The sequence below is a fragment of the Helicoverpa armigera genome, chromosome 3 (genome assembly GCF_030705265.1).
Source record: "Helicoverpa armigera isolate CAAS_96S chromosome 3, ASM3070526v1, whole genome shotgun sequence".
NCBI classification, from domain to species: domain Eukaryota; kingdom Metazoa; phylum Arthropoda; class Insecta; order Lepidoptera; family Noctuidae; genus Helicoverpa; species Helicoverpa armigera.
Window position 1 is genome coordinate 426,965 of NC_087122.1, and position 12,709 is coordinate 439,673.

The 12,709-nt window shown below is 34.2% G+C and overlaps 1 non-coding gene across 1 annotated transcript; it reads left to right on the plus strand.

Moving 5' to 3' along the window:
* Window positions 1–4,302: 4,302 nt before the first annotated feature.
* Window positions 4,303–4,374, plus strand: Trnaq-cug (transfer RNA glutamine (anticodon CUG)). The gene has a single exon. It is a non-coding gene; the product is annotated as a tRNA-Gln (tRNA).
* The last annotated feature ends 8,335 nt before the right edge of the window (window positions 4,375–12,709 follow it).

Consider the following 12,709-nt stretch of genomic DNA (forward strand, 5'->3'; position numbering starts at 1 on the left):
AGTTACTAACAATTAAACGCATTTCTATAGATAAGTTTTAACTAAAAATCCTTATTCTAAGACAAGTGATAATTGAAAATCGTAAAGAAAACATTAAATATTAAAACATCTGATAAAATTGATATCCTGTAAAGTAAATATAATTTATTTATAACATTCTAACGCCATCTTGCGTGGCTGTTATTAAATATTTGTGATGTTCCTGCTTCCTGATTTTAATACAGATGGCACTAGCAGTGAGTAAATAATTTGTCGGAAAAGTAATCTTTAAAACTGAGATGAGAAGCTGTTATGAAGATAGAAGAGTTATATTCAGATCCTTTGATTCGGGTTAATAGTAAGAAAGGGTAGAATAAGAGATGTGAAATTAAGACTGCAATGAAATTACATGATACCTACGAAACTTATTATAATTTAATAAATATTCTGTTTATTTTTCATAGGCATTATTTTTCATTAAACACATAGTAAAGAATGTAGATTTGTTCATACATTATATTTAAACCATATCTTCAAAACACGAGGTGACACCCATTATTAATTTCGATTAGCTAGAGATGTCAGCACTCGTCATCGGGACAATCGAATAAATGCAAGTGCAATTAAAATTATTTGTAAACTTTTCTACGGTTGTCAACAATCGTATGACGCACCCACATTTGCATAGGGTAACTTTTTATTTAGCTTTATATTACACGCAAAATGAACATTAATGAATTTCATGCTTTATACATAATTAGAATAAATTAAACTTACAAATTTGTTAAATTCCTAATGTTTTGTTGTTTAATTCGGTACTTACCTAAAATCTGTGAGACGCTCAAGTCATTAACCCACCAGAAAGTATCATACATAGGTCAATGCCTAGTGCCTAGTAGACCAAAATACTATTTCTGAAGCAGAGGATACCTACAGCCTTATTGTTGTTCAAACAAACAATAGATCTTTGTATAGGTAATATGAATACTGAGTAAAAAGTAATACTTAATAATCACTAGTTTACAAAATCAAACTTTTTGCCTGTTGCCGTGGATTTAATGGCTGGTAACATTCACTTATGTTTAGTTTTTATTAATTACACCCGCAAAAAATTTTTTGTAGCTCGACTTTACTTATTATTGACTTTCTCTTTTCTGAACCTTTTTCAGTCGCTAAAGTACGTATTTTATTGTAATTATACAAATATGTGAAGTTTTTACAACACGAGTAGTTCAAGGAGGCGTTGTTTGAACAATCCAAACCATGTTTGTTACTTATGTGGAGAATATGTGTTTGAGAAGAGAAGAAATGTCATCAGAGACGCTTAAAAATACTTATTTTTTATATTTTGGAATGTTGTTACATAAAAATGGCAAATCTTGGGCTCCTGATTCTGTTTGCAAATCGTGCGTTGAATACTTAAGATTATGGAAAAGTGGTAAAAGAAGTACTTTTAAACTTAAAACTCCAACTATTTGGAAAGAATCGAAAAATCATCTCGCCGACTCTTACTTTTGTAGCGTGAACATAAACAGCTTAAACACCAAAAATCCAGCTAAATGGCAAAACCGAAGTAGTACATGTGTTCAGCGTCCAGTGCAGCATTCACCTGAACTTTCAGAAAATAAAAATTATATTGAATTTTGAAAAATTATAATGAAAATTATGTTGAACTTGTCGAAGACCTGCTTTTACAATTGAGAGATATGGGATGCAATTTGAGCATAAACTCACTTCCTCTTCAGTCACCTGGACAGATTTCCGGAAAATTTAGGAGATATGAGCGAAGAGCAGGGAGAACGTAGGTATCAAGATTAACGTGTCATGGAAGAACGTTATCAGGGTTTCTGGGATGTAAATATATGATGTCTGACTATTGCTGGTCTCTGATACGCCATTTCCCAAAGCCTACACATAAGAGAAGAGCTTTAAAGCCAAGTTTTTTGGAACTTAACAATTAATATAATTTTTAAACAAAAATTCTTTAAGGTAAATACTCGTTTTTACTCTTTAAACCGCACTTAGCTGAATCTCAAAAACTAGAGCTGATAAAAAAAAAACTACTAATAGTTTTAAATATGGTTAAATATGAGTAGTCAACAACAGCTTAAAAAATCCCGGCAACAGATGTACTGTAAACTAGTGTAATGATTCCCGAAAAGATCAACGACCCCACGTTGTTTTCTTAATTTCATATGAATAGAGATTTTTATCTAAATAATTGTTATGAGTTTAGTAGATATAATAAATAAATTACAGGAATCGTCTTTTTCTCAAATCTCTAGCTAGATAAAATTAAGAAGTAAACAATTCTTAAGTACACTTTACGTAATCCTACTTACAGAATAGATAAAATGAGAACGAGTTTAGTGATGGGGCGTTTCGCATAATGCACGGCGCGCGTTCATCATTAGATCCCATTCATCGAATAACAGTCCGATTCGATTAAATAGATTCTCCTCCAAATAATCGGATTATAAATTTACGACTTGTTGCCTGTTATAAATTTAGTTGATTCCAATAATGCATATTTTTATTACTTACTGATTTACTATTTGGTTACCAACTGGTATATTTACGATTACAGTTATGATAATGCATGTTCCATTGATTGTTATAAATCGCTCTTATTTAAATGTATCAAGCAGGTCCATCTGTAACGAGATTTTAGAGGCAAATAAGTAAACTGCTTACACAGTTTTATTTTAAAAATATTAATTTATCTTTTGTTCCCCAACGGGTACCTGTATAAATATGTAATTATATTGTAAGCCCAATTAATAATGTTGTACGATAGAATAACAAGTTCAAAATTCCTTTTTTGATTAATATTTGTTTAAGGCTGACCACTGAAATTGCCTGCGAGTAATTGAATTTATACGAGTGTATATTGCGCATATAAGTCTATGATAACAACACTTTACAACTGTATCGTTATTGTTTTCTCTGACCACTTGTCTAAGTGAATGGTCAGTGTGGTCAGTTCTTTTGTAACCTCTCACACAAATATCTACATTAATGGGAATGAAATTGAACTTTATACCTCTGCAATAAGGGTCACATAAATTCGGATGTGACAATAGAGCTTGCGCCCCATCCCGATAACTAATTGTTAAGCAATAAAACGGTATGGTCAGTCGGGAGTGTATCACATGACAGGGGAACGTTTGATGCAATCTTCTTTATTAAATAATAATGATTGTTTCATTGTAACAGGTTTGAATAGTTTTGATTCTGGGCGTTATGCCAATTGTGTGTCACATTATGATGCTTTAAAAGTGGATAAAGTAGCAAGTTTTTGAAATCATTCGCAATATTTTGTAATATAGGTACCTCAATGAATTTTCCAAGATTCTAAAAGAAATATTATGTTATAAATCGTATGCCTAGCCTTTTTCCAAACTATAGAATTCGTAACATTTCTTAGACCAAACGTCAGACACAATTATGCGAGTTGGCATGCAAATGACAGTACAATCCTACTACCAAGTGCATTCGGTCGCTCTATATTATTCGAAGAGCGTCGGTCATCCACACAGATATGTCAATATGCGATGAATAATATTATAATATGAAAGCTCCATAGCCTGTGTTGTGTTCGTAATGTTTGCGCACATAATTCATACGGTCAATGTGGCGTGCGGACGGCGAAATGTCAATAATTTGATTAACATTACGCACTCGTGTTTGTAATATTTTTTGTGTTATTTTCGCTAGAGTAACATAACAGTGAAATACCTAATTAAGGTGTTACATACTGTCGTAATTATTTTATTAGATTAGAAAATTGGTAGTTAGCTTATTTTTGGTTAAAACAGAAACGGTAAATAAGATTTTGATTAGACTCAATGTAAGTTCGTCCGGTGATTATGGTATTATTATTTTACAGTAAAGTGCTGAGTAATCGAACTAAAAATGACAACACAGCAATCAGCACATGTTCAACTCTTCCTATTCGATTGTCTGTCAAAAGGGATGATCGATTGTAACCGATTGTCATAATCGATTTTATTGCTATAATTCAATAATGTGTCATCATCACTCATGTACTAATTTAAAGTATTGGGATAAAACTTTTTTGACTGCTAATAAAATCATTTATTTATGTGGTAGATACCAAAGCAAGCTTTATGTTAGCTTCTGGGTACATTTTACCTAAATAAGTTTTATTTTACTTTTATAAAAAGTTTTTGTGTTTTTACGAGAAATGTGTTCATCTTTTTTCGTACAATTACATCCAATACATAACATAAAACAGATGATATAAATTATTAACAACTTTTAAACTAGAAGACGATTCACAATTTGAAGCTCGTTCTCAACGGTTCCATGGTGTAATGGTTAGCACTCTGGACTCTGAATCCAGCGATCCGAGTTCAAATCTCGGTGGAACCTGTTCTTTTTGTGCGTGTACACGGCTTTTTATTAGTTTTGCTTCTTTTATTACTGAAATTTTTGTTTTAAAATCGTTTAATTTTGCGATTTTATTTTATATCTAGATTATTTATAAAATTTTAAATTTCATAAATATGTGTTTATTTTTTATGAGAGCTTTTTTTGACAAAATCTATTATTTTCTTATTCCGTAATTTGAAACGCCCATTTACTAATTCCATTTTTAAAATATCCATAATCCATAAAAGCATGTACGATGATTCATCTGTGAGCGCGCGTCGTACGCGCGTCGTGCACGTGCGAGCGGCGGCACGCGACCGGCGAGCGCGCGCTTATTTATTTTTTGTTTAATGAGCAAAAATATTTAATTGCTCTTTGAAGCCATTGTGCCCTGAAACTCGTAATCTCCTAGAGTGCTTGTTAACCGGGATGAATATTGACGTTGTCTGTGCTCAAACATTTTAAAATGTAAGTGCTTTAAAATAACTTCTTGTTTGTATGTACAAGTACTTACTTATGTACACTGTGTGTATTTGAAACGGTTGTATGCTGAAAATACCTACTTTTTATCGGTTGTCAACTTCTGGCTTCTTTATACATAGTTGGCGACGTAATGAAAGATCATGCAATTAATGACAGCGATTATAATTATTTAGGAAGTAAGTATTGTAGATTAAAACACTTCAATTTTTTTTAATATCAAATAAAAAACATCTTAGTGACGTCACACAGATAATGAAAAAGATAGTAAGCAATGCAAGTTGAGGGAAAAGAAATCTATAAATAATATTACAAAGAAACAGCGGAAGGGAGTTCTAGATAGTTGAAACACCGATTTGAAAATAATTTTATGGTGTAGACACATATAAGTATTTTAAATACATTTTGAACAGTCATCGGTCACCCACGCTTTCCGATTGCTATTAGAAATAAACTTTCACGGCCCACGGACCAAAAACCTTCTTAGAGGTCGGGTTTAGGGTACAAACCTCTTTAAAAGGTTGTCTCAAAACGTAGCGTGAACGTGTTAATAAATGCTGACATTGAAAAATGTTGAAAATATTTTGTTAATTGTGTGAAGGTTGGGTAGCTGAAGCGGTAATAAACAGTCACTGAAATGTACACAATGATTTGTGCGAAAAGCTGTAGAATTAAATAATTAGTAAGTAGGTAGACGTTGAGTTTTAGACATAGTACCGACGTAGGTTTCTTACCGACTATTTATTCGTTCTGAAGCACCAAAATAAATAGCAAGTAAGTAACTTATATACTACATCGTGTGCTTTTCTAATTTTGATCGTAACAACTTTCTCACCTACGTACTTACTATCAATAGTTTCAGATTCAAAGCTTGTCAAATTCTCAAAAGTGCAGACTCTCAAAGGGTGCCTTTCTTCGACAAAAAGGGAACAATAAATATCTCGCAGCATTGTATCAGATGCTGACAGCAGATAAGTCACGTGTTCACTACGTCACTACGTTGCATAATATCGACAACACTGCAAATAGTGACGTGCCTAGTGCCTATTGATATCGAGAGGTATAAGCTCCCGGCCTGTCGTTGGCGAATGAGAATCGTAGGGAGACAGGTAGGTGAAAATGTGCTTGGGAAAAACTGAATGTAAGTTGATGTGATTCGTTGCAATAAAACATTGTAGAACTACAGAGTAAAGAATGTTGATAGTTGTATTTCGTAAACACGGACGAAATAAAGAGTCCTGGATCCGGAGAAACAAATGAAATAACCATACTTTTGCGTAGATTTATACTTGGATTAACTTTACCCTGTGTTTAGGGAAAAGTTTGGCCAGGAAAGTCTATATTATGTCTTAATATAAAAGAAAATATATTGTGTCTTGTGTCTATGCCTAACTATAGTATTTAAACTTACCTAGGTGTACTATATATGTATACTGAAATGTATTCACCGATAAAATAATCCACATAATATAATACCGATCACATGCACTACCATAAATACTTACCATTGTCATGTATTCCAATTTCAATCATTTATTCAGTCATCGATAAGATTTTGATTTCCAAAACACTCATTCACATCCACTTAAAACCCCACCTTATCTCCTTATACACAAGACTCATTTTCGCACAGCACGACAGCACCTCAACTAACAAACAACAATGCACCTTAGTACAAAGAGATAAGTTTGAATTTTGATAAGCAATGATTAAAATAATATAGGGGTGAATAATACTTGCAGTATAGTGATTAGGCGAGTCGCACGCGCCACCCACCCCCGTGGGAGACTCGTGCGCAGTCGTTCCCACGTCGTTGCGGGGAAAATTGTCATTTTTCCCCTAAGCCAGGGTAAATATTGTCAAATGGATTTTTATTGTGCGGTATTGTTCTTGTAAAGAGTGAATTGTTTTGTGGTGTAAGGTGTTGATTATGGGATTTGATAATGCATTATATTGGTGGTAGGTACCTGCCTACAACTTACTGTATACCATATAATTACTCCGTTTCTGTTACAAATTACAAAATACATAGGTAACTTACAAATTACAAAATACATAGTTTCTACATTAAAAAAAAAAACGATATACTAAATATCGTATTTTGTTTGATAATTCAAATATTCCTTCTTCGGAGTCGGATAAAAGTAGAGCTTGACAAAATCTGAAATAAAAGTAAATGCATAAAGAACGTATCAAAACCAACTCCAGTGACACAGTTATTGTTATTTTATAACCAACTGCAAGTAAACATCAACTTGCACTTTGCTTGTGGCTTACTTGACCCTACATGTTTACACAACGAAAATTGCGCCCAAACTTCAGAAGCTTTAATCATTCCGTACAATGTTTGCCGACCACACACTCACACACACACTCACGTACACAGATATACAAACATACACAGAGTACACAGGGGTGATGCATGTGAGGGTGCTATGTTATCTGTGGCCCGCAGTATTTGTACACAGAGCTACAGGCTGGTTGCAGTTTATCTGACGGATTTAATGCGAAATTCGTGTTGACCGGCTCTTGTATGGACGTGTGGTTTTAGGATATGCATTGATATTAGTGAAAGGAATGTTTATATAAGGCAACTGAGTTTCTATTTATTAACATCAACAGCGCGTTTTTACTATGTACCTGCATTAGTCGGTTACCGGAAGGATATTATAGAACAATACCTAATTTGTATTTTCAATTACTGTAAATCATAATGCTCTCAAGAGCGATGATTAACCTTTCTAGTACCTGACAGAAACTTTTGAAGAGAAACAAAGCACCAGCAACATTATTTCTGAACTATATAGTTTGTTAACTTGTCGTGATCGATGAACTTTTTACAGTAGCAACTAAAACACGTTTTTCTCTGTACTTCATTCAGTAAACTGTCTCCCCCCCTACCCCTTCAATAAAACGCGTATTGCCACGTGATGGTCACGATGTTCGGCTACCGACGGTAGTCATGTCTATGCTTCTACGCCTACACTGCAAATGTGAGGCGATTCCTGGACAAAGATATTCATTTTATGGCTAACAATATGCCTATGACACATAAGATACGCAATTGATAAATCAAATGATTAGCCTTAAAACGTTTTAATGAAACGTATTTTCAATTCGACATTTTAATACTGTGTTGTACCTAACTTCTCCTATAAATCAAAGTATTACTACCTAGACTGAAAGCTTAAGCAACCTGTCTTGTTAATTGAATTATTCTGTTAACTTCTCTATTTCCACGAATGAGAGCATTGCACTATTGATATTTCATATTCTTAAATACTTTCAGACTTTACGTCAGATCCTTTTAATTTATAATAATATCTTTTTGAATATCAAACTGTTATTTTCATAGAGAGTACCTAAGTATTATAAACTCTGCATCTCACAAGACTTGGCTAGAACAGTGCATTCAGTGTTGCGTTCAAAGCCCTTTCGTGTCCCTTTGTGAAAGGCCAAAGGCTTCCTGTGAACCTCAAGGTATAATGTACCTCCCGCCTAAAGGGTTGTTGGCGAAAACACAAGAATAAGGGAAAGTTTTCTTTGTTTACTCTTCAAGTAATGGTTTTGTAATACGTAAGTAACCGCTTGGAGAATTACGTTGCGGTATACATTTTTAAATTGTTTCTAATACAATAAGACAAAGAAAGAAGGAAAAAGGAAGGTATATTGGGATGAGTTGTGACATAAAATAATCCTCCTAATTTTCAATCGGTCCAATAATTCCCCAATTCGCTAACTGCCTCAATAAATCGCAATGAAAAACAAAACAATAACAAAACATGATGTTTAATTTCACGGCTGAAGAGAATCGGATACTTGGCAACTTGAGCGCTCCGGATTTCCACACATTTATAGTATAAACGATAATATCGTATGTCAGAGTTCAAGGAGAATTTATTACACAATATATTGGATAAGGAAAACAAAGATTTTTATCTTTACAACATATTATATCCAGGCTTGTTTCCAATTACTTAGGTATTGTAGGTTAGACAGAGCTCTAGGCGTTTTAGCTTCTTAAATCATTTTGTATTTATAGAATACGCAGTCAATATAATTTAAATTGTATAATATACCTAGGCCTATTAGAATCATAACTCTGTTCTTATTTCATGTAACTTAACTTGGAAGTAATGTAGCTTATATTCAGAATTATTTATATGCTACCTTTATCTGGTCCGTGAAGCGGGAAGCGGATCGTCCACTAGCGAACGCTAGTATGTATTTATTATATGTAGATGCAAGTCCACCTAGTAACGGCAATAAAGTGACGATTCTTCCCTCTAGGTAACCTAGGCAGGAAGTGAAGGCAATTGGGTCCATAATACCGGCAGGTCATCTATCATTGCATGCTGATATTGTGACCTTTCGCGCTAATACATTAACTTCACCTATATCGGATGAGGCGGAACGAAAAATGTCTATTCGGTTATAATATGAGAAAATTAAAGTGTAGATATGTTCTAAATATAGTTTTGTGCCTAGCCCTTGCTAAAATTTGTTGAGATAGGTTCTGGTCGATACTAGGAATATCAGCAAGTTTGTTCTTCTTTTTACTAGGAATATTAGCAAGTTTGTTTTTTAGCCTAGTCGAGATGGGTACCTATCCATTTGATATCTGCTGTTCTCTACATAAATGCTTATCATCTACCTAGCATATCCAGTTAAAACGTTTTCCGACATACAGAGACATTCGTTATGACAAAGGATGGGCACTCAGTTTTCAATATAAAATGTCTGGTCTCTCAATAAATATGATAATCAAAGTAACCTTCCACAAAGTACGATAGACAAAATTCAATTTGAAATCTTACGCAACTGAAATTCAATTCAAAACCTTGTATTCTCAACGATTTCAATGGAAATCTAATTTGTGATTCTCCATTTGACGTGAACAGGTAAATGTATATTAAAAATGTCTATTGTAATTAAGTACCCGTCTCCGTACTAAGAAGGGGGGAGGTAGAGGATGGTTCACCCCCTCCACCCATTTTAAAAGAGCCCTAATAAGCTGTCTGCAGGAATATTGATAGTAGATTACGATCTTTAATCGAGAGGTATTTATTTAAATGTCAACTGTCACGGTTAAAGACAAGAAGGGTGGAATAAAATATATTATTATTTTAGTATTATTTAACAGGCTCTTGCTTGTGGCGTTGGCTGTGGTTTTCGAATATTATCAAATGCACGAATTTTGAATTTACTCATCTATCTACCTTTTATTCGATCTTTAATGCGCCTTTAAGACGTTACTGTTACTGTTACAGCCTTTTTATCGTCCCACTGCTGGGCACAGGCCTCCTCTCACATGGAGAAGGATTGAGCATTAATCACCACGCTTGCTCAATGCGGGTTGGTGATTTCAGACTTTATAATCCAGGTTTCCTCAAGATGTTTTCCTTCACCTTTTTATCAGCCATTGGTGTCTAAGTATACTTAGAAAGTACATACAAACTTAGAAAAGTTGCATTGGTACTTGCCTGACCCTGGAATCGAACCCACACCCTCACACTCACGTAGTAAGACGTTACTACCACTTCGCAATAGATAGATTTCATTCCTCGTAAAGAGCACGATAGCCACATGACTTAATTATAACTTAATATCTATAAAGAACAGATACAATCTTTTTATTCGGTCTTTAATTCTCAAGATGAATAAGCCCCAAAAATGTAGGTACATACCTACAGATTTATCATCATTTCATTACTTGACATTCGAATAATAGGATTACTGTTTTACCTTTGTCCCTAAATTAAAACGTAATTCCATCAATCAAATGAAATACGCCAACGCATTTACGAAGATATTTTGAAATCGGCAAAATTGACTTTGCAGCAAAACTTCGGCAGAATAACGAATTTCAGTCAACCGTCATCCTCAATTCAGGGTTGTGCAAATCTAGACGATCCAATTTCATCCCGTATCCCGGTTGAAAGGGGGGGGTGGTGGGAGGGTAATCCCGCTGAACTGGTAACGCTGCAACCGATTCGGATAATTGGAACCGTTATGGTTGCAAGTAATCCTGATACTATGGTTGCTCTTGTTGAATGCATGACTTTGTGAACCTAACGTGGATTGTGTGCGGTTAGATTGATCATTTGCAAAATCATTGTTCAATATCTAGCCAATCTTTCTTTTAATGTTCCGGTGTCATCGAAAGGCTCAACACAATCAATTAAAACTCACTATTCTCATAAAATTATAACACTACACATTTTTGTAGTTGTTATACTTAAGCTTATCATTGACAAGAATTCAAAGCACCTACTCAGTTGCAGCAGTCGTTACAATTCCACGTCAGAGTCCGTCAGGCGGATTTCTAAAACTCTGACACTGGGGCTTATTCGGTAATTAAACCTGCATCTCACTTGATAAGCAGAAGAAGAAGAAGAATCAAAGTGCAAAACATCGTAGTCTTTATAACCTTTTTCAAATAATAAGCAGCCATATATCTATTTGGCAATCCCTATGTAGGTCTTCCTAATCTACCTACATGAACTATATCTGTTAGATATGGAGGGTAAACGCTCAGGTCAGTATGATTGACGAGTTGTTTTGATGTCGTGAGCCAGATGTTTTGTCTGATTGCTTTTGTTTCGCCACAATTCAAATGGAAGGAAACCTTTCATTGGAAGATAATAACGCCATAAGTACCCATAATATGAGGTCGTGGAAGGATATTATTTGATGAAGGTGTATTAGTAGAAATCGTTAGGAAAGTTGCCGATGTATTATTTTGGGTACGTTATATTCAGCTAATATAAATTGTAGGTACTAGAGTTTTTATGCATAATTCATGATAGTAAATAAAGTATTATTTATGGGAGTTTCAAATTGTAAGGCTACTTCTTTCTTTGAATGAATATTATATGTACCATTGACATTCGCAAAGGGCACGAACCCAAGGTTGATACCGGATTAAGTTGGCCGGTAAATTAGAGTAAAAGTGACCTTTAAATCAAACAGAAGTTCACTTTCAAGAAATACCGTTCTGCGGGAATTTTGGTGTGATCAGAAACTTTCTGATTGTGAATATATAAGTTTAATCTTAATTTACGCCCAATTCCAGGCTCATTAAAATCATTTAAAACCTTTTTACAGAAGTGACTCATTTAAAACTTAAACACACACACACAGAACTCTCTTTAAACAATAAATTCGTTCGTCTATTATATTATGTACGTAATAGTTTATCGAATTACATTACCACAGTTACTAATTTAACATATATTCATCTGAAGCTGAAATTAACCATCACAATGTAAATAGTTTCGCATAAACATCCGTGAAACTAACAGCCATTAGTCTATCTTACATAACGCAACACAACACTGATACATAGTGTTTGGCTAGCTAACGAACTGAACTCCGACCTGTGCCCTTTAACCCCTGGTAACCCGGGTTGGCCCGGGTTAGACCGGGTTAGCTGGGTAACGGGGTAAAGTAAATTCTACCAAAGCTAGCTAATTTCACATGAAATATTCAGCCGTTTGTGTGGGGTAAGTTTGTTTTAATGATGGATTATGCTGACTAATTTTATAAACTTGATTCTATGTCAGGTTAAACTATTGTAGGTGGTTAGGTTAAGTATACTCGAGATAGTAGGCGGATTCGAGTGTTATCAAAAAACCTTCTATTACCTAATTCAAATGAAACTACAAGAAAAAATATAATATGTATACCTATAGAATATTAACACAAAATAAAGTACAAAATAACACATAATTCGCATTTTGTCAATACAACTGATCATTTCAGTACCTAGCTACTCTATCCGATTTTCAATAGCTATTAACATTAATAGCTCACTACATTTTAGTTGCATTTCTGTATCTGAATGACCTGATTA